General features: G+C 33.5%; 1 protein-coding gene across 2 annotated transcripts in view; it reads right to left on the reverse strand.

Annotated features, from left to right (window-relative positions):
- The window catches only part of LOC129787307 (DNA-binding protein RFX2), an 865,065-nt gene that overhangs the window by 199,519 nt on the left and 646,196 nt on the right, over positions 1-19,350 (reverse strand). The window lies entirely within an intron of this gene.

Genomic DNA, 19,350 nt, shown 5'->3' on the forward strand with positions numbered 1-19,350 from the left:
TTGCTAAATATCCGTCGTTTAGAATTCATTAATTCCATAAACATATTTCACGATGGATTTTCCGATGAATGATAGATGATTTTCCGCCATACGGTTGTTTGAATCTTTTAGATATGTTTCACATTCGATGCATTCGATAAATTATTATAATTACATTATTCACTTTGATACGATTTCTGCCAAATCTAAAATAAAGTTTTAATTGCTTCATAATATTGTGGTAATTAAAATTTATTCACATTTATCCCTTTGAAATGCAAAATATTTGATTAATTCCCACAGATGGTCATTTGGAAATGATTACGGGGAATGTGAAAAAAAAAATTGAAATATTCCTGAAGCTTTTATTTAAAATTAAATCTAATTATTACTTGTTTAAGGTTTGACGATGGACACATAAATTAAATTGAAAAGTGGGGCTATAAATAAAAATCTAAAACAGGTTGTTTTGACCAAATATTCACACTTTGACCACATTATTGCAACATTTCAAAATTCCCAAATAAATACCTACATTGTTGAATGCAACATTTAAAGGTAATACATCGTTGCAATATTGTTTAGAATGTTCTGATAAAATATTCTATATAGGTAATTAATTATCAATCAACTTTAAACACGTATAAAATAATCAGAATTGATAAATATTTTCCACATAATCTTTCAAAACTGATTACATATTTGTGACTTTTATCGCGAATTTATTAGTTTAATTGATTAGCATGAAAATAATTTGTGATATACAGTCGTGACCTCGTGGTAGGACCGTCGTCAAAATGACTTCTCCGCGGTAAAACGGCTTCAGAATGAAGAATTTTGCCTTCGCAATGGGACAATTAGTATCCTACCTTTCCAATAGTACTAATTGTCCCACTGCGAAGGCAAAATTCTTCATTCTGAAGCTGTTTTACCGCGGAGAAGTCATTTTGACGACGGTCCTACCACGAGGTCACGACTGTATTGTGAAAATATTTGATTTAAAATTCAGGTGAAAATTTATGCAGAATTTTATCTTTTTTGAGTTTATTGATTAAATTTAATAAATTTACCTGTTTAGGAAAAAAGGAAAATGTACTTTTTTGTATTCTTAAACATTCCCTTAGCAACTCAAATCAAACATTATTTATTTAAATGAAACAAATTGTGGAATTAAATAATTTATCAACATTCAGAAAAGAAGCACGCAATTATTATATAAACGTGTAGTGTAAAATATTTCCTCTTCTCTGTTCTTATTCTCACATCAATATACAGGGGCTTTTGGTATTCTATTGGAGTCTATTGGAGTCTACAGGAGTCACTTGAAAGTGCGGAGTGTGAGAATATTATACATTTCAACGACTTCTATGCGCGCTATTGTTAAGAACTATAATGCAGACGCAGCAAAAAGATGCACTGAAGTAAGAAAAATAGACACGTAAACTAACATAAAGGGGAAAATTGCTGCATTTCTCCCTTCATCTTCAGTAATCATTTCAACTTTCTTCCAAGCACATGGTGCTTCTGAATTTTAAATGACTCACTCCTATCTGCATGTCCTGTGCTGCAATCACGAAGCTCAATGATTATTACACATGATATTCGCAATGATTTTTGTGAATTTTTCTTCCAAATGACAAAACTAAATTTTACTTTCTACCTGGTTCTTTAAATCTTTTTTTTAAGGAAAACTAGGTTTTCTTCCATTATGTTTTGAGACTGAAATGAATTTTAAATATGCTTTAAGATTTTTTTCTTTTACACAACAGTAAAAGAATAGAATAGAATAAAATTTTATTCTGCCCTTTGCAGACTAGTGCTTAGGGCCAACAGTAAAAGATATTTCTCTAAAAATATCTTCAGCAAAGTTTATGTTTTTTTGAAGCTTATATAGAGGGGAGCAAGGCTTAGAAAAAAGCCTAAAATAAATTTTCACCTTACAACTCTTTCATCGATCGATTTGTTGTATTTTGCCATTCGGCACCCAAAATTGCCCAAAAATAGCCAAAAGCTCTGAAAATATTAAACTTCTTAAGCTGCAACGTCTCATTTAACATTGTTTACAAATTCCTCATTTTCTTTCATTTTTATAAAAATCAAAAATAAACCTTACCTATTATTGGAATTTTAATTAAACAAAAATAGCGATAAAGGGTGATGCTAATAGAGAAAATTACTAACCCGTTCACTTATTTGCTCCTATATGAGTCCATGAAAGTCCATTTGCAAAAGACAAACTTTTAAGGTTCTCCTGGCCATATAGTGATAGTATCGCCATGGAAAAATAGTTTTAGGGCAACATACTCGTGTGTGTACGATGGTCCTGTCTGTCACTGTCTACACCTTTTGTCCACACTGCAGATGAAGATGAATGTTTCCATGGGAAACTCTATGTGTGTACGAGCTTTTTCTCCACCTCAGGGTATTTCAACGTGTAAATTGCACATGGGACACCCCCATTTTAAGCTCATCCACTTGCAAAAGGGGAGACAAAAAGCTCCCTACTGCACTGCTGTGTGATGTTTGACGTGTAGCGAGTTTGCGGAAAAGAGCGTAAAAATTTTAGTTAAACTCATCATTCAGTTTTAAAACCTATTACTCCCCCCGCATGTTAAATTAGTCTACAAAGTGGTGTGTGATTGGTGGCATTGTACGGAGTGTGGTAATTGGGGTTGGGGGTCTCATTAAATAGCATAACCCATTTTCCTTTATATGCATAATGGACAATTACCTGTGTGTCCGTTGCACCGTTGAGTGTGCTGCGATGATGGTGAAACGAGAAAAAGCATAAATTTTCCACTGTAATTCACATTTAGAAATTATTTTGCACTATATTTGCTAAAATTCTGCAATGTATTATTATTATATACCAGAAAATTTAAATAAGCTTCCTGTGTAATGCAAAATTTATTAGTCTTGCATCGTATACCTCCAAACTCTCTTTCTCACAATATAACCTGCAATAATTGCGTTTACAGCAACAAATTTGCTTACATTTCAACCCCCATTCGCATCTATTTGTGGTATTTTACTGCCCCAGGTTGTGAAGGAAATTGAAAGAGAAATACTTCTCTTTAAATTAAATGCATTGTCGGTAAATTTTCACCAAGAGTTAGATGAAAAAAAAAACTTTTTAAAGAAAATAATTTTCTAAAAAAAATAATAATAGAAAAAAAGGAACCTTCATAATTCCTCGAATGCATTGACAGGTGCATTGTTCTTAGAATTAATTGATATGAACTAACAAAAGATTAAAATGTATTTAACAATTTCTCTCGTTGCCTTTTACCATTCAACACAACATGCGAATTATTTCTTCATCAAAAGGATCCAAAGGCATTGTTATTACAAGTTATATTTACGATATGAATAGGACGGAAAATCAGATTGGTAGAGGGAAGGTTGTGCTATATGTAGCTACGAACACGTAAATTGAAAATTTTGCAATTTCCTTTTGAATTAGTGTTCTAATAAAAAAATGTTTTAGAACGTGCCATCGTAACTATTAATGTCAATCAAATGCAGTTTGTTGCAAGAGGCAATTTTTCTCCTTTATGGTCTGAATAGCATTAACATAAATGCAACACATTAAAAAGATTTTTATCAGAAATCACCAAAGAATGAAAAGTTTCAAATATGTACAACCACAAATGGACGACCATATGGGAATAATAATTAATATTATTCTATTCATTGTACATAAATTTCCCCTCTATGCGGGCACTTTGGGACATTTTAAATCCACGCACTGAATTATGTGTAATTCCAATATTTTATGAACCTCCCATTTTATTTTTTTCCTGCCGCTCCCAAAAGATACTCCTTGTTACCTTCTAATATATTTATGAAACGAGCCAATATTGCCTGCGACAAATTGAGGCAAAATCATGACTAATTTGTACTCCCCTGTGCTGTTGGACCATAGATAAATATCGGATGGGGACAATTATAAAATCTGTCATATCCTCTGCACGATTTAATTAGGCGCTCTGGCCCTTTTCGCAAATAACTTATTTTTTATTCATAAACATCGCCCCCGCGTGAGAGCGACGATAGCATACCCGAGTGGGGGTGAGGGTGTTTTTGCCGTGGTGGAAAGCTCATGCTCTGTCATTCATGCCCACCCACGAATTCTCACACAGAATTTCGACACATCACCGCTCTCGGTAGAGCTGGTGGCTTCAGATTTAAGATTTTAGAATAAAATTAATTTTTTGTACAATTTTGAGTGAAATTCTCCCTAAAAAGTCTTTTAAAAGAATGATCTCAATTAATTATGGATGAAGTAAGACATAAATGAATTCTTTGTGCTTTTTTTGTAATTTTTTTTATTACAAATAATGCATCTTTTCTCTAGAAAAAGTTCTAAAAGAAGAGGTAATAAATATTTTCATCTAGAAAATAATCTTCATTATCAAACACCCTCCTGATCCTTTTTTTCCTCATCTAAATATCATATCATTTTTTGTGTACCTACCTACTAACTTTTCCTGCTAGGATAAGTTTCACTTTGTACATGGGTGTGTGGGTGGTGAAGGGTTAAAAGTTTCTCAGTGGAAAATAGAGACATTATAATCCGTCGAAGTCAGATTCATGCGGAAATAAAAATTACAAAGTTCCTATCTTTGGATCTTTACTACCATCAAAGTTCATAATATTTTATTGCAAAAGTTACTCCTAAACATTTTTCTACTCACTTGAAAAGTAATACTTCGGGAGGGAGGCTGAATGTGTGTGTAATTTAATATTTCCTCCTCCAATCCATGGTGAGGTGGGATGGCTGTTGATGTTCATTTGTACGGGGAGAGGGTATGGGCACTGAAAAATGCTGATGGTGTGTACGACGGAAGATTTTCTGCGAGGAAAAACTTTTGTATTAAACATGACCCCGGAGCCACTCACTTGTCGTCAATTGGTTGCCCTTTGTGCTCTGTAGGGGGGGTGGCTGGGTATCGTGGGTATGGATAAAATGGGCACATGATGGGCGGGGGTGGCGTATGCGGTATGACCAACCAGTGGAGGTAGATACACAGGATAAAAGTGTGTGTGAGTGTGTATCTCATTTAATGGGAATTCAGGGCAAAGTGGACCCTTCTGGTGAGAGCTTTTGTGTTGGCCAGATTATCCGATTTTGATGAAATATATTATTCACTCTTTTGAGAATTATATTCTCATCCCCTCCCAACCCTATGCGCCAAATCCCGCGTACAAAGGGTTAATCCATGTCGGGCGGGTGGTTTGGAAGGATGGTGAGGGGGCCACGAAGGGTTGAAAATTGTGAAAAACATCATCCGTGAAAACTCAAAACCATCTTGTGATCCCTCTGGTGTGTGTTTGCATCAAAATCGAGGCTATACCACAATGGTTTCCGGATGCGGTTGCATGAACTGTGTGTGCTCTCACCACACAGACTGAACTTTTGATGCTTAATTCCAAACAATCATTTGCAAAGTTTGGCATGTACTATGCACTTCCAGCCATAAGCTCACATACAGTAATTCTTTTGCACCCTCGCGCATCCTCCCCCACAGCAAAAAAAAAGTACTGCAGAATCCTATGATCCGTATAATCACCCAAAACCGCACATCTCACTCTCTGATAAAATTTTCTCGTTTTTTTTGTCCTCCCTATCCAACACAGTGTGGGTACTAAATCTCCATAGATATATATATTCTGTCTCAGCAGGTGAACTTTTAACCTCAGGTGAATGGGGACTTTTCTCGTTGGTTTTCAACACCATCGCGCGAGTGTACAAAATTTCTTATCTCCCTCAATGCACAAAAGTCTCACACAACAGTGAAATTCCTTCAGGGACGGGGGTGTTCTTGTAAATAAGAACATGCCGATGAATTGATGTGCAAAATGTAGAGTTGCACGTGACACGAAGATAGATTTAGGATAAAATGCTGTTTAATATTTATTTAAGAAAATTTTTGAAATATTCATAGTTTTCTTAACTATTTCTTCCGGTTTTCATCAGAGAAAACTTTTCTTCTTTCCTCAAGGATTGTAACAGCAATTTTAGGCTAGAGCTTTGGACCTCAGTGGGAAGATTCTTCAAAGTTCTGACTAGTCATTTTCTTAAGAATTATTTTTCCTAATCTTTCTTTTAATCTTTTTCATTTATCCTATTCCAATCCTATTCCATTTAATTCGTACCACTACTTATTACACGAGTTCTATTTGTTACAAATTCAAAGGCTAGAAATACAAATTCTAATAGCCTAGTTAAAGAAAATGAGACTATAATGTTTTTGTTTTCCTTTATTTTAACACTAAAAAATAAATTGTCCCTTGGGCAAATTACTTCGCATAATGCAATGTTATTTAGAACTTTTAGATCCGTGGGATTCGTCGTAGCATAAAAGTCACAATTTTTATTGTTCCTTCTGCATCCTCAATCTATGGTCTACATACGCAATCCCCATGGATATGGGGAACAACTCAAATTCTGCCTAATAAAACTAGGGGGGTCGTCTTCCGAAGAGGTGGGAAAATAGCAGTGGCTGGATTGAATTTACAATGTGAGTGGGTGTATAGAATTTTATGGGTGTGTGAAAATTCAAATGACTTATCGTTGGTGGGAAAAAAGCTCAACTGTCGAAATGTGCATGCTCGGTCGTAAATTTGATAAACACTTTTTCGCAATAAAAAGCCAACAAATACTCCCCAGTGTGGGGTGATTCCGTGTTACTAAACACAAGCAACTTTGGGGCGGACGAATGGGTGGATGAATTTAGCTTTTTGGTTCATTCTGCAGCACACACACATCCCGGGGGTTAGTTTGGGTGGGAAAAAAGAGCGAGGGGTGAATTCATTTTATATGGTTTTGGTGCAAGTTTCGATACGGAAACCAATATAAATTTTGACAAGTTCTTTCTCCAGCACAAAATTCACTTCAATACTCCGTTTATTTCTAACACATTCTGTGTATGGTACAAATAAAAGCGTTCGTGGGAAAGTTCTCAATAATATGAGAATTGTCCTAGCGATGTTTGTGAATTCCGCGTGGAATTTACTTTATATATGAAAGTATACCCTCACATATATAGTAAATATATTCCCAAACTGATTCTCAAACTCCGGATATCCATGGGAATTTACTTTTTACACCAGCACTGTCGTCAACTATACGCTTATGTTTCTGGATGTTTTAGATTATTTTTATGATTATTATAGATTCCTTCCTATGCGGGGAAAAAGTTATAAAACCCCATTGCAAATTCAGTTTAACCCATCCCCGCTCTTTCTAGCTATTCCAGCTACAATATAACACAAATCGGGTTACGTTCCATCTGAAACAAATACTATATAGGAGTGGGCGAAGCAATGTTGGACCATACAAGGACGAGTATATGTCTGAATTTCAATTTCAATATTGCGGATGCGAGGAATTTCCTCCGCATCTCGCTGCTGTGGGATAATACATTTTTCGCCATCATCATCCAATGTGTAACCCCAATAGGGATTGCTAGCATGCGGATAGGATTTTCATATCGTGCTGGTGGTCCCAAAGGATGGCGGGAGGTCGAAGAAAATCATCTTAGAAGCGCCGTTATAGAGGGAACCCGAGGAATGTGCCAACTTGTGTGGTGGAAATTTAATGCACAATCTCCATGTGTCTATAATATTTAAGGTCATAAAAAGGATTTTCGACACATAATGTGCAGGAGGTGCTTGGCTAAAAAAAAAAGAGGAGATTGCATTCTCATAGACAAGAGATGAAAATATCGTCTTCTTTTACTTGCGGAAGTTTGTATCACTAAAAATTCTATATGTTGGCAACATTTATCTTGCTTACTGAAGAAGAAATATCTCGATGTGAAAAAGAATAATTTCGAAGATTGAAACATTTAAAAGAAAATCCAACATTTATGTTTCAATTTTAGTCCTTAAAACCTTCGAATTATGTATGCATTTTCCACGCAAAGTAGCCTCATTCGACCTTGCAAGTGACTCCAAGTGTGTGGGCAAAAATCAATTTCATGTATGTGAGACAAAGTGGGTGAAATTTATGCAAATTCCGTCAAATGTTGTGGAAAACGCGTTTCAATACTCCATGTAGCAGGTGCCAATAATCTTTCATCCCCTCTCAATATAACAGCACACGCATTGCTTATATGTAGTGCTTTTTGTTGTTTTCCTTTCACCTCTTGGAGATGAAGATTATGATTCCTCTCCCTTACAATATTATGCAATATCGATGAAAATACAGAAGAGCTTTTTTTGCATTTGCACACTGTTGCAATTTCCATAAAAACTTTCTCTACCCAACTTTATTGATCGATATTATTGAAATGAAAAGCACATCATTTTCCTAATGTACTAACAGAAAATTCTTTTCAATCCTCGAACAAAACTTTTACTGTACTTCAGTAAATCTATTTTCAACAGTCATTGATAGTTTTTCTGGTTTTTTTTTCCTCTTAAGTTTTCACATTTATTTAGTTATTTAATTGGCTATAAAATGTGGGATGAAGTTGGCAAACTATTTTTTATAAAATTTTTATATAATCCAATTTGGCAAGCAATTATTATATACATATTTTTCATTTTCTTCTCATCCAAACATAAATCTGAAAATAAAATATGTATATAATAGACAAGTCGACAATACAAAATGAAACAAAAAAAAAGCTTCAAATTTCTATTTTTATCTCTTTTGAAGGTAGGAATTTTAAAGCTCAATTCCATTTGACGTAATTTGTCTAAAATATCAAACAATTCTCTCTCTTTTTTTATTTTAAAAAATAAACAACCAAAAATTGCAATCAAGATTGCAATGAAAAGTCAGAGTTTAATAACACATTGTCTGAGAGTCAATATGTCATTTTGTGTGAAGCATTTTTCATCTTTTATTATTTGCCAATGCATGAAATAGTTTATTTTTTCCCAATTTCACTTATTTCACTTGCATTTTCACATTTGGGAAATTCATATTTTGTGATATTATATCGATTGGGATTTGGTGAATGAGATTAAAATGCCACGAACTGAGTGAAATATTCAAAAAAAAAAGTTTACAAAAAATTGAGCTAAAAAATAATATAATCAATAAATCCAATTTGGTTGAGGTATTATTTCTACTTTTTGTGGTTTCCAATGGAAGAGATAAAATGTAGTTTATCGTGGTGAATATGCGAGAGATATTTTATGAAAAATTGATATTTCATTTTGTACAATTTTTTTGCAGCACGAAAATTTATTGAATAAACATTCTAAAGGTTGCTATACACCGGAAAAATAATTCAAATTATTCGTGATGATGCTTTTAACGAAACTAAACTAATATTTAGTGAGTGTTGGCAATTAAATATTCCTTTAATATTTTACAAAAAAATTATACTTAATACTTTAAGTTTCATGGGAGCTTTACTTCCTTTTATCCCTAAAAAAATAGATAAAACATCCTTGTTTGCATAGGTTGGAGTTTATTCGGAATTTTTCCTCTTTTTGAGCATAAGCAGATTTTCCATAATTCGGTTCACATTATTTTTGGGAAAAATATAAAAGTTACTGTCAGAATAATCTTCATCCCAAATTCAACACGGCAACGGAGGTAAAATGCGGATTTTTTTTTGGGGGAAAAATGCACCAACCCCTCGAAAGAGGAAATACATTTGTAATTTTGACATGGTGTATTTTGTGATTTATGCACATGGAATTGCCTGTATAATTGGGACATTTATCTTACTGGAAAGTCACTTCATGTATGTATGGTGAAGTCCTTTATGTATGTAATGGTCGGGGATATGGGAAGCCAAAGATGGAGACGCCGGGTTGACAGTGGAGTCGCCTTGTGGTAGTGACAAAATCCCATTACAGACTCTCAATCTCCGTGGTGTTGTATTCGAAATTCACTTTCTGACAGAATTATTTCCGCCACTTTGTGGAACGAATGTGTTGTATGTATGCCACATGAATTGATATAGAAGGGGCCTTCTCGTCCACACTGCAATCTCGCAATTTGACTTTGTTTCGACTGTCGAGAGCTTTTTAAAAACTTTCACTGCGCTCCAGTAAAGGAGGGATGTGGGGTTAAATTTTGAGGTTTATGCCAGCCACGATTTTACTTCGTGACCCGAATTTATTGTTGTATTAAAGATACAGTGAAAGCACACACATATACAGTCCGCAGAAGAAAGAGTTACACCACATTTCTCCCTGGGTCATGCTTTCGTCCTTCGTTCAAAACTAGACAATCCACCATCTGTATTCCCTTCAGTGACTTCCATCTAAAGAGAGAATAAGGAAAAGAAAAAAAAAGAAAAGCAAAACCAAAGGCGAGTATTTACTTTTCCCTTGTAAATTGGACGTCACAGAGTGAGCTAATTGAAGTGATTTTTTTAAGGACAAGGAAAATTAAACCTTTCATAAAAAATAACAAAACTTTTTGGTGAAAAGTTTCATTTTTAACAATAGCAGCACATTAAAAGTTAGACAGGGAACTAAAATCATCTCCATTATGATGAAGAATAATGTTATTAATGTTCCTAACTTAATTAGTTCCAATACTGACTACAACAGCTGCAAGATTTTCGAAAAAATAAAAAGGGAAATGGTGGAAGAAAAGCTCAAAAAACTATGTTTTCCATCAAGCCAAGCAATGTCTATGAACAAGAAATTTCCTATAAGACAACCTAAGATTTAAAATACAAATTGATTTAGTTGGTATCAGTCTCCCCCTAAAAAGAAGTTAAAATTTAAATTCTATTTGGACTATTTCTCCTTGAATTTATAAAATAATTCAAAAATATAATTTTTCTTTTCGGAAATGAAACTGAAAATGATATCAATTTAACAAAATTTGCATAAATTTTCACTTTTATATCATTCTAAAAGAATTTAACGTGCAATAGAGACAAAACTTTAATTTGATTTAGGTGCAAAATCTCTTCTACTATCCATTTAATTCTAAATTTTTGAGTGAAAATCAGCATGACATTTCAATTAACTAATCCTGTGTTCTGGATTTAGTTGAAATTTGGGGCAAATTTCCACATTTTTGGTGGAAACATTTTGAGTGAGAGAGTGCATGGGAAAATGACAGGCACACATGGGATGGCGTAGAAATGCAATGGATGGATTGAAAACGATGATAAATGGTAGAAAGACTCGCCACCGAAAATCGCTTCCATTTCCAGTCCCAAAGCGAGACATGCACTTTGCATTCAAATCAATTTTCCCATTTTTCAGTGTGATGTTTCCAAAAGGGATGGGTACATCCGAATCCTTTTCCCTAACACAATGAAATTCATTGTGGAATAAAATATGTATGTCATGAGAAACTTTCTCTTTTTTTTTTCACTGAAATCTAAATAATGTGGCTGAAAAAGCTTAATAAATAGATAGAAGGGGCATTTTAAATATATTTAAATAGAATAAGGAGAGTTCTTTTATACTCTGAGAGAAAGTTCTTGAAATGTTTTAGCAAGAAAATTTAATTATGACTTGCATTACATTTATTTGTCATCACATTGTTATATAGTCAACTCCTTTTGGTCTATGTTCATTTAATAAGAATACCATTGCAAATATAATTACTTACCATGGGTACAGAGTACATTTATGTTGAATATACCAACTAGTAAATTAAAAGATGAGAATTGAATGAATGTAGTTGGATTTTCAAAGAACACTCTGGTTTATAAATTCTAATGAAATTGAATAGAAATGGGATAAAGAGAAAAGAACTTCAGCAGAGAGAATTATTCAGTGAAGTGAATGGAGGTTTTTGTTAAAAAATTTGCATTACGAAATTTCGCTGAGAGATTCTCATTTTTAAATAAATCAGTTGAGCTTTAGCTATTCAATTCTGGCACGAGCAATCAAATTAATTCATTTTAAAAAGCAAACACATTAGAAAAATCAATAAAACGGGTATACATACATATTCGTTGATATTATGTTGAATCATTAGTTTTTGCAGCGAAAGAGAGAAAAAGATTGATTTTTGCGTTCTTACGCATATATAATATTTCAGAAGATTAATGTAGCTGCTCATTTGTGACCAATTAAAAAAATTAATAAATGACGTTCTTACCTACTTATTACATTGATTCTATCTTTGTACAAAATGTTCTTAATTGCATTTCATCAAGGAAAAAAACTTTTACACATTCTCATCCTTTTCTCCTCATCTGTGGGAAATATCTACTCACACAGATCTCATAAAAAAAGCGTCAATTAAATGAAAAATAATTTAATATCATGAACCAACGGGCAATCATGTTTTTGTGAGACTCAAAGAAAATTGTTCCCTTTTGAATTCTCCAACCCCCAATGGTATTATTTCAGCAAATACCTTCAGCAGCAAATTGGAGTAATTAGTTGTCTAGTTGGAATTTTCTTTACCCCTCTCTAGTTTAGTTGATATGGCAAAAGAGTCACGTTTAGCTGCACATGAGTGAATGCAATTGGCATTTCGGAGTAAGATAGTTAATAAAATGAGTTGATAGAGACAATTTTCAATTTTCTGACCACATCACGGATACCATATAAATCCAGCTTCTTGTAGGAAGTGGACAGAAAGGACAGAGACATCCTTCTCAGCGTTGCTTCTTTATTGGGAGTTTGGTAGAAGGAATCTTTCTGAATCCATTAAAATTCCCACGAAGAAAAGAAAAATGTCAGAAGTATTTGTAATTTAACCCCGGAGAGCCGCAAGAAAATTTTCCAATGTGGATTCAATTATTTAAATGAATTCCCCAAAAAATCTCCAAGGAATATCCACAAGAAAATGTCCAGCTATGCCAGTGGTAGAGGGTGAAAAGAACATCTTAGAAGCGATAAGAATATGAACAAATATAGGATGTAACTGATATTTAATCAAATCATTCTGTGGCCCCAAACAGGTCACGTAATGCCGATAAAGTGGAGGAAATGACTTTCATACACACATCTACCATAGCACTGTAGAGGGGAAGATTCATTTCAGAATATCCCCATAGTGATCCCGGGCAAACCATTATGTATGGAATTCCGCTATGGCTATGATTCTCATTGAGTCTCTCAACGCTCCCTTGAGGCATTCTTTATACGCGTAAATGGTATTTGCAATATGACGTGCAAGTGCTGGTGAAACCTCTCGTTAGTATGGATAGTTCAAATTTTCTTTCACTCTCGAAACGTTAAATTGATCAGATGGGGTTAAATTCTGGCAAAGGTGATTGAGTCTTGTCAATATATTGAAAAATATTTTAAAGTGAAATTTTGTAACCAAATATACGTAAATGTTATTGATTCTACAGAATGATCTGCTTTAGGATGTAGAAAATTACTAATACGCAATCAAAATAGTAAAAGTGATTGTTAAATTTAATAATGAAAGTTTAAGAATTAGCTTTGAACTCTTTGAATTAATGTATTTTAAATGGCACAGTGGAAGTGACTTTCGAGATTATAAAAAAAATGCTTCAAATTATTCACAGCATTTCCCTCCATCTTCAATTTATCAGTCAAACTTTGTGAAATTAAAGTTTTTTTTCATTTTCATTCATCATAAAAATAATGGAAGCAACTTTTTTTTAGTACATCTCATCTCACTTTTATCAGACTTTATTTTTTCCCCGGAAAGCCATTTACCATCCACAGTTTTTTTTACCTCAGTAGTTGTTTTAACGAATAGAATATATTAGAAAATAATATTTTTCATTTTCATGAAATTTTCATCACTACCAAGTTTTTATTTATTGTAGCTAAATAATGTTCATACAATTTTTCTTTCTTTTTTTGCTTTTATCTGTCTTTGCATATATATACTTATTTCTTTTTTTGCTGTTATTTAAATTATTTTATGAGAAATCTGAACTTTCAGTGGTCAGAAAATTAAAAATTGTCACCTGTCTTTAACAGTTACTATTGATTCATTGAAAACCAATGATCTGATGAAAAAAAAATGTATAACAAATAATTTTGTGCTTTTTGAACCGGAAAATAGAATATTTTTTTCCAATAGGTACCGACTTATTTGCATTGGCTGCGAGTTACGAACAAATTTGTTTTATATATTTGTACAATATTCTAATTAAAATGGTGCAATTTAATTAATTTATCATCAATTTCATACATGAGGCTATATTAAGTTCGTTTTAGTAAAAAAATTAATTTTGTGTTGTATGCAAGAAAAACTTGCTTCATTCTAAAAAAGTAAATGCTTAGTTCCATTTTCTAACACCTAAATTGGATATTTTAGGACAGTTTTTCCATTTATTCATTTATTTCAATTTTATTAATTGAAAATAAAATTAAGCTTGTTTAGTTGTATCCATATCAAATTTCATTGTTTGTGATGAATAATTTCATTAATCTCGATTTATCAGTAGCTAATTATGTAAAAATTTATATTTGAATTTGAATTTATATTTATTTTATTACTTTGTAATTAGGGCATTCATTATGTTTTGAAGCATTAATTTTGTAACACATTTCTCCGTTTTAATTTTGTACATATTTTCAGCAAGAGCGCAAATTCTGTCGTTATTAGTTGGTATACCACAATCGTGGCATACCATGTATTTTATTCTGATATCGATATAGGAAAAGTTTACATCAGATAATACAAAATACTTATTTTACAGAGAAAATAGTTAATTCTGTTTATCTCCCTGTGTATAGTAAACAAACTTCAAAGGAAAAATTCTTCAGATTGTTAGTGTACGTATACATATATTATGTACATACTTTACTGTTTTGCAAATTGTTATATCAGTGAAAAATATATATGAATGTAGTAGTATAAAATAAGTCATCAATATACTTGCAATCTGTGCATTATCTACTTGTTAAATTACATAGAACACCCATTTTCTTCGAGAATTAAAATAGGACTTTACGAATTTTACATAATAAAGATTTCTTATGTACCTACATAAAAAAACATATTTATGTGGGAATATTAGAATTTTGATGCAAAATCGTAGTAGAGTATGTTAGAACATTAGAGAGAGAGTAGACGACAAGTGAAAAGATAAGCCGTGAAAAATTGTGACGAAAGAAAAATCACCTCATGTACCATCAACCTCTTTACCCATTTAATAAACTATTCTACAATTTTGGGGGCTCGTCCGGGAAAGAGGCTCTGATAGGTAGATTGAGGTGAAGTGTGAAGTGGGAAAAGTGAATGAGCGCACGACGGAGATTCTTCTGGAAGATTGAGACGCTGAGACGATAGACGCCGAGACGCTGAAGGAAGAATTTCACCAGCTCAGGATCTTTGAGACGCTGAGACGTGAGATGAGGGAATTTAGTGACATTGAGAAGAAATTAGGAACCTTCACAGGTGAACGCCATGAGAATTTTGGTGAGTGGCTGCAGAAGTTTGAGAATTTGGCAAAGAAGCAGCGATGGGACGAGATCCAAAGATTTGTGTATTGCCGGAAGTTAATGAAGAGTACGGCGAGGATGTTTTTGAGTTGCACGAGAGGCCTGACCAACTGGAGAGCATTGAGGAAAGGACTTGTGGAGGAGTTTAAACGCGAGGAAAGTTGTGCAGTGCCTAGTGACGATGAAGAAGAAGAGTATGATGATTCTGACGAAGAAGATGATGAATCCGAGGAAGATGAATCCGACGATGAAGATGAAGATGATTCTGAGGATGAAGACGAAGGTTCTGTGGATGAAGACGATGACGTTGAAGAAGAATCAGATGATGAGGTATGTGAGAAAGTAGAAGAGATCGTTGTGGAGATTCAAAAGAATTGTGGAGATAGAGAATCTGTTGATGATGAAGCCCCAGAAGAAGTTGATGAAAATTCCAATTGTGAAGAAAATGATGAGCAACTTGCGGAAGTTGGAGATGAATCTCTTGTGGATACATTTGAAGAAGTTGTTGAGAAGTCTGAAAAAGTGGAAATCCAAGAGATTGCAAGCCCTGTGATGAGTTCAGAGGAGAATGTGATGAACGAGGAGCAGGATGAAAAGATCAACGAGGATCAACTTGATGAGGCGATCAATGAGGACAAAGATGCCAAGAAAACTGTGAGTGATCATGGAAAATTAGAGATTGTTGCTGATGTGACCAGAAGGATTCAGATTGTTGAGCTGAACATTTGTGAAGAAGTCTTGAAGGAGATGCCAGAGCATAGCAGTGGACCGAGAGTGTTGTATTTCGACTACCGTGAGGTCAACAAAATCAAGACGAAGTGATGTGAAGACGGATTGAGCTACAAAGATGACGACTTGGCGACGAAACTGGACTGTGATGGGATCATCCGAGGACGGATGATTAGTGTAGGATGGCCGAATGTGGGAATATTAGAATTTTGATGCAAAATCGTAGTAGAGTATGTTAGAACATTAGAGAGAGAGTAGACGACAAGTGAAAAGATAAGCCGTGAAAAATTGTGACGAAAGAAAAATCACCTCATGTACCATCAACCTCTTTACCCATTTAATAAACTATTCTACATTTATATCTCTTGGATAAATGAAGAAAAAGATAAGAAATCCTCCTGTTTGTTGTTTAGTAACAAGTTGTTGACAAAGAAAAATATTGTGCAAAAAAAAAATCAGGGAAGGATGCAAGGATGAGAAACAATGCAAAACATATCATCTTATTGAATTTTTTGTTGCGTTTTCTTCACTTTCACAAAATGTGTCATCAAACGTGCAACGATATTGTGTGTGGGAAAAGAGACACTTTCCCAATTGGTGTCCCTGCAATTTCTCACACAGAGAATATTCATGTCGTGAAAATTGGCCAATTCGCTACAAACAAGAGAAGACATTGAGGGCGCCCGGGGAAAAATATCATTGGAACAGCATGGAAGAAATGGGAAAATTCTCGGCCATTTATGCAAATGCAGTGTTGCTGGGGAAATTGAGTTTAGGATTTCCACATAAAAATTTCCATTATCAATTGTGAGCAACGTATATGCTGCATGCCATATTCTTGCCAATCCCCCCAAGAGAATCTCTGTGTGTTGTGTGGTGCTCTCTTCGCAAATATGTTTATGGATATTGTGTATAGTACCCAGCCAAATCCTACACTTTGGGACAGAAAATCAATTTATCGGATAGAATTGTCGTGTAGTGTGTAGTGCTGGGTGTGATTTGTTGGGTGAAGATTTAAGCCAATTTGCAGTGAGGCGGCAGACAATGATGATGGTAATATCTGAACTAATGACCAGAGCTATTTTAGGACCTTATAGACACCCACTATCTCAAGCAATATCTTATCCTTTTGTACATAATTAAACTGTCACTTGTTGTCGAAATATACACAAATTAATTAAGCATTAGTTCATGAAGCCTATACCGCGAATTAAACAATATGTACTCTATATAATCTAATACTTTGAGATTAGTAGAGAAACACATGATGCTGATGCATCATGCTGAATGATTAACCTTTGATGGTAAATAGTAGGTATTTATTTAGTGTATGTAGTGTGTATACCTATATACACATAATTATGGGCAATATAGTAATTTTCATCTAGTGTGATTAATTAAAGTATAATTTACATAATTATACGAACCCTACATTATTAGACACATTTTTTCTTAAATTTTTAATTAAAATTAAAACTGATATATATTTTATAAAAATTTGGGTACCTACATTTTTAATTTTTTAAATGAATTTTTAATTTTTAGCGCATCATTAAATTTATCCAATTTCAGGGTTCAAATGGAATTAAAATATGTAGTACATATGTATATTTTTAATAATGATAAAATTCTAAATTGAAATTATAATTATATTACTGCATTCATACCATATATAATTATGGATAATTGTTCGTATAATTATGTGTAGGATACCTATTTATAATATTGAATTTTGCGGTGGCGAAGTTGAGCAAAGTTTGTCAATTGGATACAATATTTTTATTCTCTCTGCTTTTGATTATCAGCAAAATTTTAATTTTGAGTTTTTATAAAAAAATCCACTTTAATCATTGATTAATTTGGTTTCATTTAACCCCTTTTAGTAATTTTGGGAACATGTTCAAAATATTTCTCATATTTATGTTTTGCACGTTTAAACCATCGTTAAACCACCCACAGTGTAATTAATCAACTGTGTGATAAAACATTATTGGATGAAGTATTTTTCATATTAGATACCTACCACCCTAAAATTTCAGTTAACATCCAACATCTATTAGCATGATATCACCACGTGGGGTGCCACAAAATTGCAATATGCAAAAACAATGTTTAATTGGATAATCCAATGATTTCCACGTACAACGGGGTCATTTTGTATTTATATACAGTGTGCATTATGCAATGAGCAAATATTTTGTATATGTTGTAATCCAAAAATTCGTAGTAGTGAGTCCAAGGGTTGGTAATAAAAAAAAAACGATGGACAACCGAGTAAAACATGCTTTTGAATTATTTGCATTCACTTTGGTCATTTATCAAATTGATTTCCGACTCATTGGCTGTATATTCATGTATTTATTTTACGTTTTGATTATCACATCCATACATGCGCATTATACTAACGTACTATGGATGTTTCAATTTAAAATTTATTTTCAAGTCCCTCCGCCATTTCGTCCCGCATCGACCCAAATAAAGTAAATGACGCCTCCATACATAGACGACCTCTTTTATATATTTATGCTGGATGAAAAAAAAATGCAATTTTAAGCCCAAGTTTGCAGTTCTATAGTTCTTTCACGACTAGTCATTTTTATTTATTTATCACGAGTGGTTTTTATTTGCCAATGCTAATGGAATACATTTTCTGTAGATGTATGTACATATTTTTTAAAAAAGTGTTTTTTAGACTGTAATTTTCATCTTTTGAAAAACTGAATGAATATAGCTTTAAACTATCAATAGGACAACAATTTTCTATTTTAATTGTATCTTAGAATAAAAAAAAATACATAATTATGTAGAGGCACAAAGTTGTTGGAAAATATTTTCCCACCAAATTTTTTTGGTTGATTTTGAGTGAAATTCTGACCCTCGCAAAATTTTCATTGGAAATATTTTGAATATCAACGGAAGAGATTTTGAATTTAGACATTTGAGGATTTTCTAATATCCTGCAACGTCTTCCATTTACATTCACCTTTGCCTACAGACAAATTTTTAACGCGACAATCGCTTCGCGAAACGTTTTAATTATACATATTGATGGAAATTCACAAAGATGGCAAAGATGCTTCTTTGATGTCTTCATGCTTGTCTTCATGTGAGGATTTTCTTCCTGTTGATTTAGTCAACCCTCAAAGGCAGGGGTGTACAAATATGTTAGAAGGCAATAAGGGGCTAATAATAAGACGTAGGTAGGTATATATAATGAAGAGTTGGTGTGCTTTAGTGGAACAGTTCCCCTGTCTCAGAGACGGGATCAAATAGGAAATTTCCGTGAATTCGTGGAAAATTTAAAATACACAAACGCGG

Source organism: Lutzomyia longipalpis, chromosome 1, assembly GCF_024334085.1.
Source record: "Lutzomyia longipalpis isolate SR_M1_2022 chromosome 1, ASM2433408v1".
Taxonomy (NCBI): domain Eukaryota; kingdom Metazoa; phylum Arthropoda; class Insecta; order Diptera; family Psychodidae; genus Lutzomyia; species Lutzomyia longipalpis.